This window comes from Dromaius novaehollandiae, chromosome 1, assembly GCF_036370855.1.
Source record: "Dromaius novaehollandiae isolate bDroNov1 chromosome 1, bDroNov1.hap1, whole genome shotgun sequence".
Taxonomy (NCBI): Eukaryota; Metazoa; Chordata; class Aves; order Casuariiformes; family Dromaiidae; genus Dromaius; species Dromaius novaehollandiae.
Genome location: NC_088098.1, coordinates 72,548,659 through 72,566,581, shown reverse-complemented (window position 1 = coordinate 72,566,581; position 17,923 = coordinate 72,548,659). Strand labels below are relative to the sequence as shown.

The following is a 17,923-nucleotide window of genomic DNA, read 5'->3' as shown; positions in this document are numbered from 1 at the left end:
CTTGCTGCAGGTCTCTCAGGAACAACTTCATCTCCCTCAAACCAGTGGGTTTTTTTTCAGGGATAAGCCTCAATTCCTACTGCTTTATATCCCTCAAATCACAGTGCACTGATCCACTGAGGGGGAAAAAAAAATTTTTTTTGAAAGCATGTTTCCCAACCCTCCCCCTCTTTACACACCTTAGTACAGGTATACCCAGAGGTAAGACAGGGCAGAATTAGGCCTTTAGAAGGCAACACAAAGGAAAGGAAATATGGCAATTGTTGTACTAGTCTGATGAAACGGACTGAACTCTTTGGCCTTACCATTACATTAAACACTATATGATTCAATAGCATTGGATTTCCTCTCATGAGACAGGGCTATTTTGCTTTCCTACTTTCTTACAGTAACACAGATTTGTCTGTGTCCTATTTTGGGCATCTTAATTAAGAATATTGCTCATAACCAGATTATATGGCATTTATTCTGAAGAGTAAGACATACTGATAGAGCTAAAAATTCAATATAAACACCCTGTAGATGTAAGCCATGGCATTTATATACCGGATTAGAAAGTACTAAGAGGAATTTCTGATGTAGGGCACATGACCCTCCCTTCAGTTCAAAGTGTGACATGTTCTTGAAAATGTTTGCAGACAGGCAGCTTTATCCCAACCACTTCCAAATCTTGAAAGAGCAATTTCAGGCGAATCTTCGGTTTTGAGATAAGAGAACATCTGGGAGTTTGTCTGTATCAAATCAGCACACATGTATGTGCTTACTAGGAGGTAAGCAGGCTTGAGACAAATGTCAATTTTATGCAACATGGATCTAAAGCCTCTCTTCAAAAAAACTGAGGGAGGTGAACCAACACAGAGTTCCTGCTTAGGCCAATCTCTACTTTTAACCAGCATGATTTATGTTGCCATTGCTGCCAATGTCAGCGATGAATTACAGTCAGAGGAATGCTATTCCTTAGCAAGTTCCTGTTCTGGACTACAAATCCTCTTTCAACAGATTGCTGGAGCAGTCTTGCTGTTTAGAGCGGTTGTTGTCTTTCACCCCTTTTTACTTACACCTTGATGTTTTCCAGCTATGCAAACCTGGAAGCTACTATCTTATTAAATTCAAAAGGGTGGCTTACAGTTTTAATCACAAAAACTGAAAGCAGCCAGGCTCCCTAGACATTACTTGTCAAAGCTGGTCAGCATAAACTCAGCCTTTCCACAACAGGAGAAAGGGAGAGAGGAGAACCGCTGAGTTTGTTGTAAGGAGAGCTTAGCAGATGACTACAGCTGCTTTTTCCATCAAGATCTTTAACTTCCCAGGGCCTGACAGTACTTTGATGTCCCAGGCAAAAAAAGAAAAAGACAAAAGAAAGCCTCCCAAGCCCACTCTTAGGCAAGAGCCGCCAGCACGGCTGGGCCAGTGCCTCCCAACCCGGGGATGCACCAACACCCCCACGGGAAGGGGAGCACACACCGGGTGCCTGCGCGCCCCGTGATGCAACATGCCGCCCTCCAACGGCGGCTGATGCGACTTCTCATAAGTGTCACTGCTGGATTTTGCAATCAAAAGATCACGTCTGTCGGAGTAATTCTAGCTGTTTCCCAAACCGACCCTGAATCCTGCGGTTATGTTACATTAGACGGCCTTTTCCTAGTAACACTGTAAAAAAGAGAATAACAAGAAGCAAAGCTATCCTACAAGGCTTGCACATGAGGGGGTGGAGATGCAGGCAGCTGTACAGGCAGATTTAACATGGAAGTTGCAAATTGAAGCTCCTCCAAGTTAAGAAATACTCTAAGTTCTCTTGTATTATTTCAGAACAGAATTTAAGTTATACAAATAAAACTGGGGAAGGGGCAATAATTAAGCTCATCATATGGAGCTGTACTGGCTCAAGTATCCACTCCCACTACCTACCTCCTCTTTCCCTTAGGCCTTGTTTTTTCTCCCTCCTCCATCAAGCAGCCTTCTGGCTGTTATCTCCCACTTCTTCTTTCCTTCTGTTCAAACTGACACCTCTTCTCCCATCCCCATTTTCCCTCTCCTGATCTGTTTCTACTCCCTCGAGTGTCTGTGTTATTTCTGATCTGTGATCAGCCTGTGATATCTGGCAGCTTCTTCCTTCTCTTTGCTGCTTGGGAACAGCTTGGAGGAAGCACGAAAAATCCCCCCACCCTCCGTTCTCGTGCCTGGTAAAACCACAGCCAGAAACACAAGACGGCAGGAAGAGTCCTGTTCAGCCCTGCAACTTCTGCAACAGGGCTGCCGGTTTGATCTTGGAGCGATGGGACCCCCAGGAACCGACATCGCGCAGGACCGTGCTCAGCAGCAACACAGTCTCAGAAACCCAAACTCTCCAGGCTTTACCTACCAACAGAAGGAAATGCAATTCTTCTCTAAGTTGAGCAGTTATCCAAGTTCTGGTGGATATGTCTCTGGGGGAAATAGAGAAGGAAGAAGTATCTGGACAGTAAGGTAGCTCTCTGTGCCTAATTAATACACAGAGATGCTAATGCATCCAAAAAATTTCCTTCTGTATGCATATCAGCATGATCCAAACAACTTGCCCTAAACACGTGCTTGTAAGCACCTACCATTTTTGGCTGCAATATCTCAAAAAAAAAAAAACCTCAAAACAAACAAACAAAAAATCCAGCCTAAGCTGAACTTACGAATCGCCACACACACTGGGCTGCTGAAGTTTGCTTTAAGCAACCAAAATCAAAGTGTAGTGAGAGCCTGCAAAATTCAGATTCCAGCCCAACTCTGGGGACTCTCCAAGCACAGTGACCATTCAGACTGGAGATGAGACACATTCGGTTCCTCAAAAATAAAAATCACCTGACAAATAATCAGCAATTCAGGAATCAGGACAACCACTGGCTGAAGCAGCAACCCTCTGAACACGCCATAGCACTGGAAAGCTGAGCAGGACAGCTCTGTTAAGCACTGCAAGGGAGGAAGCAAGCACATACAAAAGAGGTATAGCTACAGAAGACTAAGGGCTGGATCTGGAGCCGTGATACGCCTATGTGACTAGTCAAGAACGTCTTCAGGAGAGACGGTGCAAGCACGCTTTACCACATACATGATTTCAGAAGCCTGAAACATGGTACAGCCAGTGGTTGAAAAAAGACTCAAGTATCTCTCCCAGCAAAGAAGAAGGAAAAAAAAGAATACTGGGAATTGCTATTACACCTTGGTGCTGCTGTCCATCATCAAAGCTCTGATCTAAGGTATCAGGTGAAGGCTCACTGATGAGAAACAGAAAACCAAATACATTGTTAGAGTTAAGTCTTGATCCCCCAAAAGGCTAGGTAAAATTTCGCATCCCCAGACAGGGTGTATGGCTGAAGACAGCTTCCCTCTCCACTGCCTTTACTACCGGGACATGTGTGGAATAAAGTTGCTTTTGCAAGTCACGCAGGACTCTCATCAGAAAGAGCTTATCGAACATGGGATCTGAAGCCGGACAGAAGGCAGCCTGGGAACTTCTGCAAATCTGCGGAGAAGCAGCCAAGTAATTTTCAAAAGAAAGATAAAGAGATTATTCCTGTAATTTCCACTCCTCTGCACCAAGACACTTTCTGCAGAGCAGATTAGCTATCCTCCCCAAGAGGGCTAAACTGTTCTAGTGCAGCGCAGTTCTCCAAAATATGATAGACTTTGTAGAAGGCCAAAATTCCTGAAGAAAGCAGAAGTTTTAACTAAATTTAAACCAATAGTCAGCCATATTGTTATCATGATTTGCACAGCTGCTCTGTAACAGAGTTCATAATTCCACAAGGGACTACTTAACTGCAATCACCCTTCCTACATGGGCATGTAGCATTCTGGGAGGCTGATCAGTTAATTAAGCAGCAGTAACTCCACAGCATGCCCTATAGCCTAGTGCAGTTATATAAAATTATTTCTGCAAATGAAGTTCTCTCAAACACCACTCAGAGAGGGGGGGGGAAAAAAAAAACACTGTAGAGCGCAGTGGGTGAAATGAGAAAGAGAATTATTTTCTACACATGCCACATGTCAACACAGCACTCATTTAGCATGCCTAACTCTCCCCATTTCAGTCTCAGCTGGAAAAAAAGACAAAAAAAGATTTCCAAATACAACAGAAAAGGTTTCCACCACTGCTGGTCGGAGGGGGAATCAGGAGCAAAGGAACAGACCAAGTCACCAGCCAGCAATGACTGAGTGCTCTCCTCCTCAGCCACTCTGGTAATTCATATGTTGCTTTAGCTTTAGAAGCTCCAGGCAACTCCTCACATACCTCCCTCCAACCACAGAGATGCAATAGCCACGTCAGTAAGTTAGACAACATATTAAAACAAAAAAAAACAAAACAAAAAAACAGCACATGCAGTCAGGGAAGTGCCAGGACACTGTTCCACCACCTGGCCAGGTCTCTCCCTCTGGAAGCACCAGCCCTCACCTAGAGGCTCTAGCCCTACACCCAGATTCCCAAGATCACATCAAAACAAGGCGGCCCTCTCTCTCCCTCCCTCCCTCCCTCCTTAATTTAAACAAGAAAGAGGGGTGGTGCTGTGCTAGTACAAGACAGCCAAGCCAGGATTTCAAGTTCTGATTTTGTTTCTCCTCTCATGGCCTAAGGTCACCTGACTTCTCTTACTCCTTTATCTGTAAAATGGGGCAAATAATTAGAAACTACTATCCAATGTTATACAAATTATTTAATTCATAGTTGTACAGCTCTTTGAAGATATAAACAACATGCCAACTATTATTACTAGATGATGATCTATTTTCCCCCCAAGCTTCCTAAGGGAAGAAAAAAAGCATGTGATCAGGCAACTGTATTTCTAATGAGATGCAATATTCAGAAAGTAGGACATTTTAAAACAGATTGGACAATCTTTTTCCAGCTCAGAAAGATTATTCCCAATACATAAACCTCACAGGATTATAAATTCATGAAAAGAAAAATATCATTTTACTAGGTTTCTGCTGACAAAATAAGATTGTCTAAATAAACAGGGAAAATATATACTCCCAGTCTTTAAGACAGCAAAAAGAATTTCTCAAAGAAGCAGGGGCAAAAATGAAATTAGATTTGAAAGCTTTGTGGGGGATGAATTTAAATTTTCTGAATACGAAGCAACTGTCAGGACTGGAAAAGTCAATTAAAAAGGGACTGGATAAGGCGGGGGGGGAATGCACTGTGCAAGAGAGGTCATGTGCTAGATAAACAGGGCAGTACACTAAATATTTATGGATAAATACAACTCCCTTTCTGTCCTTAGCCATAGATATATTAGAGAGCTACCATCAGTATTCTGGGTGAAGAGGCTGTTAAGTTACATTAAGGTTACCCAAACCACATCACTTAGTGACTGAGCCAAAGCAGAAAAAAAAAAAACCCATACTGTTCTCTGCAAGCAGCAATATTCCCCTCTCAAAAGAAGGGGGGGATCTTAAATATCCTGCCTCCTTCCCCACCACTGCGGACACCACCTGCCAATGGTGTCGCACTCCTTCCCCAGCCCCGCAAGCCTGAGGTTACATTCATTCCCAATCTGAAACCAACAGATCTGTGGTCTTACCCCTTGCTGAACCTAGCAGCTAGCCAAGTCAAAACCGACCTCCGACCGGCCCGATTTCCCCTCACCTGTAGGGTACGGGAGCCCTGCTTCAGAAAGTGATGCTCCTGCATCAGGAGTCTGAACACGGTGCATGCGTAGGGATGCACCTGTATGCTATGAACAAGCTTTATGTCTTTTTTCTTTTAATATCACATCCATTCAGACAACATATCTGCAGTATAGGATTTTTAATGTTGGAATACAATATTCATATTTTAACAGTTCACAGAATTACTATTTTGAGCACATCTGACTTTAGCACAACTATCAAAAGCCCAAGAAAAGCTCAGTCTGGGCTGGACTCTGTCAGACAAGTTATCTAAGTGCTAATAAACGCAATCATGAGAAGTATGCACAAGAAGCCTTGTATTTCTTTTCCATCCATATTAAATGTGACACTGATTAAAAAGAAGAGACCCGTTTTTGCCTTTTGCATATGGGCAACATAATAGCGTGGACTAGACGTGTGGTGTTTTGCTACTGCACGTGCATGCTCTGTCTCCCTTTCAGACACGAAGACAATCTGCTGAGTGCAGCGTTAAACTCAAAACAGTCCCAAGTGTTGGAGCAAGGAGAAGAGGCAGTTAAGCAGCTGGAATTCAGTGAGGTTAACGGCACCTCAGTAAAGCACTTCTATCTGCTAAGGCTTATTTTAGAAGTGTTATTTAGCTTTTCCAGATTATTTATACACACTTCCTTAACGTGGGTCACAATATGGACTGTCAGCATCATGTTTAACAAGACACTTGCTATGGAACAACAGGATGGAAATCCACAGTTTCAATCCTAGACAGAGGCAACAGGCAGCAACACTGAAACTTCAGTCAAGACACATCTGCATAGTTTATGTGGTGAGAACAGAGCTCACATATCCGGGCTGAACTTGGGGCAATACAGTAAGAAATTCCATGTTCATCTATCTTGTTGGGAGAAGCAGACAGTAGCTTGTAATATAGTCCACTGTTTCTGTCAACACTGAGTCAGAAACCAAGATTTCTTGCCATCTTGTTAGAAGAGGCTTTTATTTATTTATTTATTTAATGGTGAAAGCAAGTAGCAGCAGGAGAAATCAGTTCCAGCTTTGTGGACAGATTGCTGAGAGAAACAGATCTAACTAAAACAGAATGCCTCCAAATACCAGAATTACATTGGTATTTGGGCTACAGGCATGGAGAGAGCAGGACTGAGCACCAGCTATTACCATCTGGGCTAGACACGGACACACACCCATCCCCAGGAGGGGCAGCACAAGTGACAGGGAAAATAAAACAGATTTAGGTCCCAATAATTTTGCTACAGGTGGAGAAGAGAACGGGGGAACAGCAGCACATCTGGAAACTGAGGATGCAGAGACTTCCAGCGAAGGCGAGGCACGTGCATGGTGACGCCAGCAGACTGGCAATCTCCAAACACACATCCAGCAGAAAGTGGCTGCCAGCCAACGTCAGACTTCTAAGGATGTTTTTACAGCCGTGACTGATTCAAACCCAGCGGGAGGGCCTGGCCAGCTGTAGCGTAATCCCAGCAACACTGATAAGCCCCAGTAAAACTGAAGGAACAGGACCAGGGTGGGAGACAATAGGTGATAACCGCTCCTGGAGCCAGCCAGCCACTGATTAAACACCCAGGGAATAAAAGCTGTTAGTGCTGGAGTTTAGGGTTCCTGACAGGCCAGGAGCAACACCCGCATCCTGAGACCCAAGGCAGCCTGCAAGAAACCCAGAGAGAGCCACCACACAGTGATTTAGCATGGGAAGGGTTGGCGATCCAAGAATAGGCATTTCAAAGGTTGTGGGGAGGGGAAAAGGCAGGAGCAAAGAAGGGAAATACTAGCCCTCGTGTCCTGCAGTCCTGCACCGCAACCAAGGATGGAATACAGTACAGAAGAGCAGCAATGACCAAAGCCAGAAAAGCCCAGAGCCCTTGGCAGCTGGACTCGAACAAAAAAAAAAAAAAAAAAAAAAAAAAAAAAAAAAGAGGAGATGCTTGCTGCACTCTCCAAAGCGGAATGACTCTCCTAGCAAACTTCCAGGCACAAGGTGAGCATGTCTTTGGATCACAGGCTGTTAAAACATTATGAAGAGCAACAGCCACTGCTGCTGGTCTCAGCTGGCTCTAAGGGTGGTTAAGAGAAGATCAGGGCAAGCAAGCAGCCAGCTAGCTGTACACGGCATGCAGGTGAGCAGGGACAGGATTCAGTCCATCAGCCACACAGAGCAACGGCACAAAGGCAGCACGTCCCAGCTGAGTGGGGAGACAGCCTTATGAAGCAGTTATAGCACCGTCCCAGCTGAGTGGGGAGACAGCCTTATGAAGCAGTTATAGCACCAAGATAGCCATCAAGAGAAAGCCCAATACAATGTGGGACAGAAGCTGGAAGATACCATAGGCAGACTTTTAGGGCCCTTGGACAGGACCAGGTGAACAAGGAAATGACCAGACCTATTATTTAGCCTTATGTAGATGCGCCACAAGAAAAAGTATGCTTGCTTCTCTGGTTGGATAACACACAACTCGAAGAAAAAAAAAGCAAACAAGCATATACTCTTTATCCAGTGATAAGGCAAGGAAGAGAGGATCAGAAATGAGAGTATCCGAACAGCTGTGAGCCAACGGTGAAGGTCACAGCAGACTAGTAGACACTGGTCTTGCAAAGCATTTGTACAAAATATGAAACAAAGCAACAGCATGAGTTAAAACGGGAGACCTAGCAACCAGCCGGGAAGTCAGCTGTGTTGTCACAGGGGTGAAAATACCGAGGAAGCCCCAGGCACATTCCAGTTGCGGGGCGCATGGCTGACATGCAAACACAGCAACTCAAACTAGCTCCTTAAATAAAGGGCGAGCTGGAATCTAGGAACCTCAAGTCTTTCGCATGATAGATTATACTGTGATATCCAAAACAAAGTAGGCAAGGGATAACCATTCCCAAAACAAAACTGCTAGCTCTGACATGCACTAGGCTACTTGGATCATATCAGTCTAGAACAAATGCAAGATGCTGTACCTTGAAGTCACCTAAGTGAGCCATTTCCAAGGGCTAACACAACAAATAGAGCATTTGACAAAATAGACTTCCACATAAACTTGCCCCAGTAATCCAAAAGTCCTGGGCAGTTTCTCTGCACATTGCAGTTGAACTGCTGAGTCTGATTTCACTGCACATGCACAGTGCAGCTGCATCATGCAGGCACAGTAGTTCCTGAGGGCTTTGTACTGAAGCATTTCCACTGGCTGTTGTACCCGCGCCATGCAACAGAACTGCTCCAAGTGGTCATTTCAGATTATTTCTTGAATGATAAAAATATTTGCTACTACGCCACAGTCCATACGTTAAGTTCAAAGCCACTGGCTTTAAAATGTGGAAAGCCTCCCTGAATCTAAATAGTGGTTTGACCTGCATAAACAATGGCTATTGTTTAAAAGATAGCAAATAAATGGGTATTTACACAAACAGAAGCAGTACAATGTTCATCTACAAATCCTGCTGGAAACTGTAAGCAGCCTAATTTTAACAACTTTGGAAATAAAAGCCTAAAGGAGCTGTTGTGTAAGGTACCAGGGAGAAAGAGACCAGGTACACAGATATTAAAGACGTCAGTGGTGAGGAACAATTCAGTGGATTAGATTACTCACCCAGGGGCGCAGACTTAATGCTGATCTCCACCGTTACTCTTGAGCCAGTACCACTAGTCCATATAAAGTACTGACGCTAAAAAGGGAGAAATAGAGAAATAATTTAATCAATCACCACAAAGTTAGAGGCAGCTTAACTGTGAGATCTTACAAAAGTTGATTATAAAGTGACATGGGATAAGGAAGCAAGATGGATGATGTACATAGCAGCATTAACAAAAACTCCAGCGCGAAGAGATTAAAGGATGAGAACCAATGTACGAATGGGAAATGAGTTTGGTTATTCCTAATAATTCCCAGTAACATTAGCTCCCAGTATTTCTACATTACATGTTTGGCCTGTGCCTGCCCTCCACCTTCCCAGGTGATCATGAGCATATAGCACAAAATGAAGGTGGATGGTGCCTTCCAAAAGCTCCCTTCTCACTCTGGTCGCCTCCAAAGATCCCAGACAAGCACCCCACAGAGTTGTAGGTCTAGAGGATGGAGGGTTAAATAAAGCCAGTGGAAGCCAGTGCAGTGCACAGCACTGAACAGACCCTCCAGCTCTTCTCCATCATCAGGAAGGATGCTCCCCTCTACGGATCACGATCAAAATAAAACCTATCTGGTCTGGCAAGCTTGATCTAAATGTTCTGTGAGAAGGTGTCAGGGAACCTTCGAATTTGAAATGCAAAGCAGAGTTTGGGGAATAAAACTCTCGTCCGATAAAAAACACGAATGCCAGACCTAAGCAATTACACGAGCTCCCACTAAAAGAGACATAAGAAGCAGTAACTTCAATACAAGTTCTCAGTGAAGTATGGCTGCCAGGATTGAAACAACTCGCAATACCTCTGAAAAGCTACTGTACTAAATAATTCTTCTAGTTATGACTCCAGTGTACCCACAGCCAGGATACTGTGCTGGGATACCAAGATACTGCTCTTGGAACAAAAACGATGCCAACAGCAAGACAGAAAGACTATTGCCAAATTGACAGAAGTTGAGGACAAGCAAGCAACACGATCAGAACACAAAGAATCAGCTCAAAAATTAAGGACCAACACAAACTAACTAGCTGTTGACTTGGGGCAAAAAAAGACAGACTGCAAATATTCAGCAGGTAGAAGCACAATGAAAGCAGAGAGAATTCAGCCACATAAGCATACCTACCAGACGGGTCCAAAAAAAGATGCAATTTCAAGCCTGGATACTAAAGCAGTATACCAAAGTCTCAGGGCACACAAACGATTAGGTGATCATTGCTTCTCAGAACAGTTTTTTAAACTAGACTGGACAAAAATCCAAGCAAAAAAAAATACACAGAGCACAAAGGACAGGGGCATATGAGTCTGTGCAAGCAGACTCCTTCACAAGACTGGGGCTTCAGGCTATTGCAACAGAATAATTATGTACTGAGACCTGTGCCACACAGCAAAAAACCATCTGTCAGATGGAAAAGAGAAAAAATCTGGTAGGAGAGGGGAGGGAAGAAAAAAAATAAAGTATTTGAGGTTTCTATAAAGGGTACTGCAGAACGTCATGTACGAAACTAGGGAAAAAATGTTACTTAGCAGTGTTATTTTAAGTGTGCTTAAAGAACTACCAAGGGCGCAAATGGAAAACCTATAATTAGACGGAGTTTCTCCTCTCCATCCCAAACACTAAACTCCAGCTAAGGCATGCAAGGCTCAAACTGGTCAGATCTTTGGGATTCCCACTGCCTGGGCTGGGAGGACCCGGAGGCAGCAGTCGTCAGGCAGAGGGGAGGGAGATATGCAGTGTGGCGGCCACGGTATTTCGCTGCTGTGCCCCACTGAGGGGTGCTGGCCGGACAGCCAGCTGCTCCGGCAGTTGGCCTGCTGCTGTGGACACCAGCTTCAGAGGCAACGCGGTCCCAATTTCTTCATCATCCTCTCCGCCACAGAAAGGACCTCCAGCACAGGAAACTCCCAGCAACTTTTCAGAAAGAAGCTCTGTCCCGATTCTGCCCAGTCTCTCCCCTTTTATTAACTCCATCTTTAAAGAAGGTGAAGTTAAACTCCCTGCGAGTGCAGGACTGATTAATCTGTTCTTCCCCCAGGGGAGGGCATGCAGCATTCATTTACAGGCACCAACAGCTACTCCTGAGTTTCTTGACCATGACTATTTTGGTAAATCAAAGATGTTCTTTGTTACTGTGGTTTGACAGAAAGTTTTAGTCATTTCCTCTTCAGCAGACTCAGAGTTACACATCCAAAGCCCACACCTCTAGCAAACAGTATGGGCACTCACTACCTAATGAAAAAGGGAAAAAATGCATGCATTTCTCAAAAGTGAACTAACTGAACTAACTAAAAGTGAACTAACTTTATATACTACGTTGTGAGCTGTTCCCAGAAGATTCAAGGAGGCATTTCACAGTTTGTTTCGAAGGCTGCTAGGGGAGTCACCCACCTATATAGTCTTTTTCTTCCCTCCTCGAACTCAACTTAACTTTTACTAATGAGCCTGCCTAGAAAACTCAGATTCTCTCTAACTCTACAGCTAAAGAAACCTCTCTTACTCCCCTTCTACTTTTGCGAGACTCTTCAAAGGCAAGCAACCAAATTCAGCACTCTGAACGCTGTGCCTGTAGGGCTGGCCGTGATGTTCACCTCGGCATTTTTCCTGACTGAACAGGGCACGAGACACAGCCACCCAGGGGGTTTTACCTTCCCACTTGCCTTACAATCCCAGGAAGGCTGACAGGCCCCCAAGCAAGTCTGGAGCTCAGGGACACTGGATGAAGACCAGGACTTGTTGGACTTCTGGGAAAGGGTGGAGTTTTTCTGGTTTAGCTGGGAGGCTAAACTGCCATCCAAAAGCGGCAACCGAGGGAAGAGCAGCTCTTGCATCACACCAACAAGCATGCCATCCCTGCACAAAGTGCCGATCGGAGGGCACGCAGGCAAACACTGGAGTGACAGGAGATCTCTAGCCTTAATCGTAAGCTCTCCACAGACACCAAATTCAATTTAAGTTCAGTTTCAGTATCAGAAAACAACCTCCCAGAAAACCACACTCATAACCAAAAGCCAATTTTTAGGACTGATCATTTAAGAAATGCAGGACTATGCAAGACAATAAGATAAAATTTAAATGAGTTTTTGCTTTTCTGCAGAGAAGAATGAAAAATATAGTTGTGCTGGAGGAACCCTCCCAATATACCCAGGAAGAACCAGTACCGCAAGGCAAACAAAAATAAAGAGCAAACAGAACAGAGGTGCAAGACATGAAATCTCCTGTCTCTTCCAGATGTAATCTCTCAACCAAGAAGAAAACCCAAGCCCTAATTCTACAGTCTCGTATGTCTTTGCTCAGCAATAATACTTTACCTTGCCAAAAGTTCTATACAACAGCCATCCATTTCTTTTTCAAATTAAGGAAGCACAATGGCATACAATTATACACTGCAGGAATTTAAAAGGGACACAATCCCATGCCTAAAGATCTGAAAGATTCATGTGTTGGCTGTATTTAGGGCTGCGGCTTAACAGTAAAGCAGCAGCTCTATTTCTTTTCTTTGTACCTGCTAAAAACTTTGTTTCAGAAACATTTCTGGAAGAACTAAAATGAGGAGTGCTGCAACCAAATAATGTGGTTTACATCTGTTCTTTACTAGATAACGATCAGCTTTGCCTGATCACTTCTGGTCAAGAAAAGGACTGAGTTACAAGATCCGAAAGATTTCCCCTCCTTTCTACTAAAAACATCTATATAACATGGGACTGAAATAGTCACAGCACAATTCAAATTACCCCTCCTTCCCACACACTCGCTTTATGTCTGCATGTTTGTGTTTAAATTAAAAAGCTACAATGATATTCTTCCTACATTTTTGAAAAAAACAGGGCGGTACATTCCCCAGGCAATGAAACTCCTCCAAAACCTTGTATTTCAACATCTCCCACTGCTGCCACACAGCCCAAAGCACTTCACGAGTTCAGGATCCTACACACACAGAAGGAAAGTGGCTGAATTAACTGCAAGGGCCGATTCTGCTCAAGATTACAAGACCTTGTGTTTGCTGGTCACTTGGGTGACTTGTACCTCAAGGATGCAGCCAGACTGGTGCCCTGGGTAGGTTATCCAGCCACTTCAGCACCCAGAACTTGCATAAAGACAAGGACATCAGCTGAGCGGATGTGGCTGTTTAGGACAGAATCAACCAGACAGCAAAGCTGGGCAGGTTAGCTCAGCCTGTGGCAGGGGACAGCGTCAAATGAGGTGGCCAAAGTTTTGCCAAACAGAGCATTTGCAAAATTAATTGGGAATATTCAGACAAGCTATGCTGCCTGCCATGCTACAGGAGCGTACAAGGGATGGCAAATTGTATTAATAGTTCAAAGCTGGTAGAGTTGCTTCTTCAAGAAACATTGGACAAGAGGTGCCACCTCCCAGCTCCAAGCAGCCATGTCCCAACCTCTTCTCCTTTCCAAGCCAGCTTGCAAAAGTTTCTGCTTTCTCAAAGCAATGGCATCATGTGGAGCTCTCCTAAAAGACAGCTCTTTCTGCAGCTTGCTTGCCAGGAGAAGAGGTTGATGCTTGCAAACTCTACCTTTTATCTGTTTTTATAAATGGTTTTTCCTTTCCACTTCTTTTGCTTTTACTTAAAAGAATGAATCAACAGCTTGCTTCACTTGATTCAAAATTTATGAAGGAAAATTAATAATTGTACATTTATAAGGAAGTCACCAATGCAAAGCTGATTGCATCTAGTTATCTTGCCTCAGAAAGGTGGGAGTGGGATTTAAAGTCAAGCAGCAAAGCATTGAAGAAACAGTAGTTCAAATGTTTTGGAGACCTAAAGATTTTCCATGGAAAAAGTTTTTGATGCATGTCTTTTATATTTGGACACTAATGGTCCAATTTTTTGTAAAAGGCCATTAGGCAAAGGCTGGTTTGAGACTGAACTGAACTGAAGTTACCAGGGTTACAGCTTGAATTTCACCACATCCCATGCGTATCACCTATCCACACCAACTATCACCCACAAACACCCAACCTCTGTCATGGAAATCACCCTGTCCTGGCATACAACTTTTCAGCTGCCCCAGACCATGTAAAGGATCTCATATTCCCGATGAAACAACCTAATCATATTTAAACAAATGTGTAGAATATGTGTTTTAGCCCTTATTTTTATTTTTGGTTTCTACAGCATTGCCTATCTTTTGCCACACAGAAAAGCCTCACAGCATCCACATTAACAAACCAATATGGTTTGGGATATTACTGCACTCACAGCTGAAACCCAGAACAGCACTTGTCCACTCTGCAAGTGCTGTCCTTGACTGACATCAAAAAAAAAAAAGAAAAAAAAAAGAAAAGAAAATCAAGTTTTCATCCAAATTTTTGAGTCTCAGCACTCGCAGAAACACAAAATGAAAACTAAGGAGACCTGAACAAAACTAACCACATGATTGACCCCAGCAACCCAAACAGCTGGTATTGCCTACAGCAACAACCTCTACCACAAAAGGGTAAGTTTGAACAACACACGCACATGTGTCACTGAATCAACATGCCTGCAGTGGAGCATCCAGAATAGCATAGCCAATTGCCACCGCAAACAAACACTTTCCAGTAGCATATTAAGTATTATTTATTATTCTTCTGAGTCAGAAGATTATAACAGACAGATCATTTAATAAAGCACTTCATAAAAACAGTAGCAAAGATGAAATTACAACTGCAGAAGGTTTAAATAAAATCTTTCAAATCGCTAGCTGATCAGAGCTTAAGTGAAATGAGACATGATCTGTTCAAGGAAAAATTTTAAGACTATGACTGATTTTATATTAATCACTGACTGAGCCAGTCTTGGAATTGGAGACTGCATTATTTCTTTCGGCTAACTCATTGTTTTAATTCTACAAACCAAAGTAGCAAGTTATGCAGTTTATCTCCTGTAAAAATACGTGAGTCAACTGACGGAAGATGCAGAAATAACCAGAAGACATGGAAGATTATTTTATGAAGTTAATTAAAGCTCTCATGCCTGCAGTCCCTCTCTGCTGTGTAAGTAGCGTGGCGAGAAGTCCATGCAATCAGATATGAGAGAATCCATCTTTCAGCATACGGAAGGGATGTTCTCCACTAACACAAAGAAGACACCAAAAAATACTGGCTTTGTCAGTATTCTGCCTCTTTTTCAGTTCTTCATGTCTGCTGACAGGAAGGTGATTAAATCCATTGATTTTGTTAATCACATGGCAGGTGAGAGCACGCAGAGCTAACGGCGATCTTCAGAAGTCATTTCTGTCCTTGCAGAAACACCCGTAACCTGTTGAGATGTCTGGCAGCCCTGGTACTGGAAGCCAAGAGGTAACAGGAGTTTTCCTAGAGAAGATAGCTTTTTTAGAGTCAGATGATCGCAATGGGATGCAACGCCGCAACCACTAAACTAACAGGAAGAGATTATCAATTTTTTTTCTCTCTCTCACAGGCACCAGTTTGAGCTTATTCCTCTACGCATGCTAAAGAGCCAAGTAAGCCTCCACGTGTCACTGTTGAAGGTTTACAGGATTGCTTAAATGCTGGTATACTCTATCAAATGGCAAAAGGCCCTGCTGTGTTAGTGTCATCATCTTCTTATTTTGACTGTTCTTGCCAATGGCTTTTGTCTTCCCGCTCAATGCTAGAAATAAACACAAAATACTCCTGAATAAAAAGAGATTGGGTTTTTGCATAAGGTTTGTCATAACACTTTCCAGGAAGATGCCCCTCCTTCAATTATCCTAAACTGTTATGGGCATCCCTCACTTTCAAGTCTGGTCACAGCAATACTTTGCCATTTCTAGAAGGAACGCAACTGGTTCCAACAACACTACCTTACAAAACCTGCTAATGAGGCACAATGCACCCAAACTCTGTGATTCCAGAGTTGAGAAGCGAGGTGAAATCTCAGCTATACAAACACCAAAAACTAAACGCACTTATCAGGAAAAAGAACAACACACACCATTTTTTGTTATTAAGAAGAGGTATCCAAAGGATTTGAGGAAAAAACCCTAGAAATTAAGATCAACATAACCAGATGCTTTCCCAGCTTCACAAATAAAAGCTTTATACATTTATTTTCATATTTCTCCAAACACTCGGTTGTTTCAGCCCTTTTAAGCTCGTTACGTGCTGATATACATGCACAATAGGATTCAGATGTTATGTTTTCATTTGTGCTGCAAATAATCCTGAAAATACCATTTCTACTAATCACATTGTTCCGCACAGTTTTAAAGCACATGATTACAGACTAAACCCCTCACCACGTTTTTTGGCCTGGATTCTAAAGGAAATTAAGCTTATATGGTAGTGTTGTCTGTCAGTCCTCACTCTATTAAATTTTCAGTTCCCTAATCAATTTTGACTGCTCTTGGCAGAAGGGAAAGCGATCTGAATAGATGATACGGTCTTATATCTTTGGGAGCAATTAGTGTCTAGGTAGCAGACAGACATCCAACTTAGCCTCACACGAAGTTAGAAACCTGCAAGAACTCAGCAACTCCCAGCTTTGCTCGGGAATTCAGCGCAGGGTGGGCGGTCTCCTGTCCGGGCAACGTTAGAAACACTGGAGAGAAACGCTGGATCGAGTTACAAGGGAAGGAAGAGAAATGAGAGACACGTCATAAGGGGCAGGAGGGATAGCGAGGACGACAAGGTCCAAAGAGAAGGATTTTGGATGACGATGGAACAAAAGGCCACATGCCTCAAGAACTAGGTTCATCAGCTCTGCCACTTGAGAAACAGTCGGTGGCAGTTGTCTGTTATCTCCATACCTAGAAGCAAGAGGACACCCTTGCCTGTCCTCTTCGCACCCTGGTCTCCCAGCATATCACAGAGTAGTTATATGTGAGCCAGGTTTCCTCTTCAGATTCCCATAATGACTCTGAATGCTATGGGGTCACCAAACTAACAGTGCTTGCGGTTGGCGGATGGGACAGGAGCAGAACAGCGGCAACAAAGCTCACGTTTGGGAAAGAGATGGGGTAGGCTGGGCCAACACCAACCCACCTGCATCCTAGCTGCAAGAGAGAGCAAGATCCCTCTCCAAAATTGTGAGCTACAAGTTATAGCCACCTTTTGCTCTGTCCCAGAAGAGAGACACACACACACACACCCCACCCCATGAAGCATTTATAACAGGCTTTGCCAGGGAATTGCAGCAACCCAGTGGTGCTATTGAAACAAGGGAAAACAACACCATTTGTAAGCAGCACGAAGGGAGCAAAAGCTTCAGCTGACCTGAATCGAGATCACTTGTAACCTGTGATTTTTTCTGTCCAAGGAGCTCAAAGTATCATAAACCAGTGATTAGAGCCCTGGACAGATATGGGGAACAGAAATGGGCTACCAAACTCTCTCAATTTTAGAGCAAGGGGAAGGCTGAAGGCCAGAAACAGATGAGGACTACCCCGAGAGGCGCCGAGCAGCACCCTGCAGAGCCGGGGTGGGCACCCATCCCTGCCAGGGCAGCACCGACCCTGGCTGTTACCCACAGCCACCCCGGGGCAAACCAGGCTGGCCCCTCTCCCTCTCTGCGCTTGGCCGCGAAGGGGTGGACAGCGGGAGTTTTATTAGCACTCGTGCTCAGAAACAAACATTTCCACACCACGAAAGCAGAATGCAAATGCCTCCGCCCACTCCCACTCCCTCCCCCCCCCAAGCCTTTTTGGTCTGGTTTGATTTTATTC

At 43.9% G+C, this 17,923-nt stretch overlaps 1 protein-coding gene across 11 annotated transcripts in view; it reads right to left on the bottom strand.

Moving 5' to 3' along the window:
- PPFIBP1 (PPFIA binding protein 1) overlaps nucleotides 1-17,923 on the bottom strand; it is a 123,405-nt gene that overhangs the window by 80,699 nt on the left and 24,783 nt on the right. For 10 of the 11 annotated variants that reach the window (XM_064516409.1, XM_064516415.1, XM_064516430.1 and 7 more), the window contains exon 2: nucleotides 9,228-9,303. The exons of the other annotated variant lie outside the window; for it this stretch is intronic. The gene's annotated coding sequence lies outside the window, so the exon portion shown is untranslated. The remainder of the gene's footprint in view (nucleotides 1-9,227; nucleotides 9,304-17,923) is intronic. 11 annotated transcript variants of the gene reach the window in all.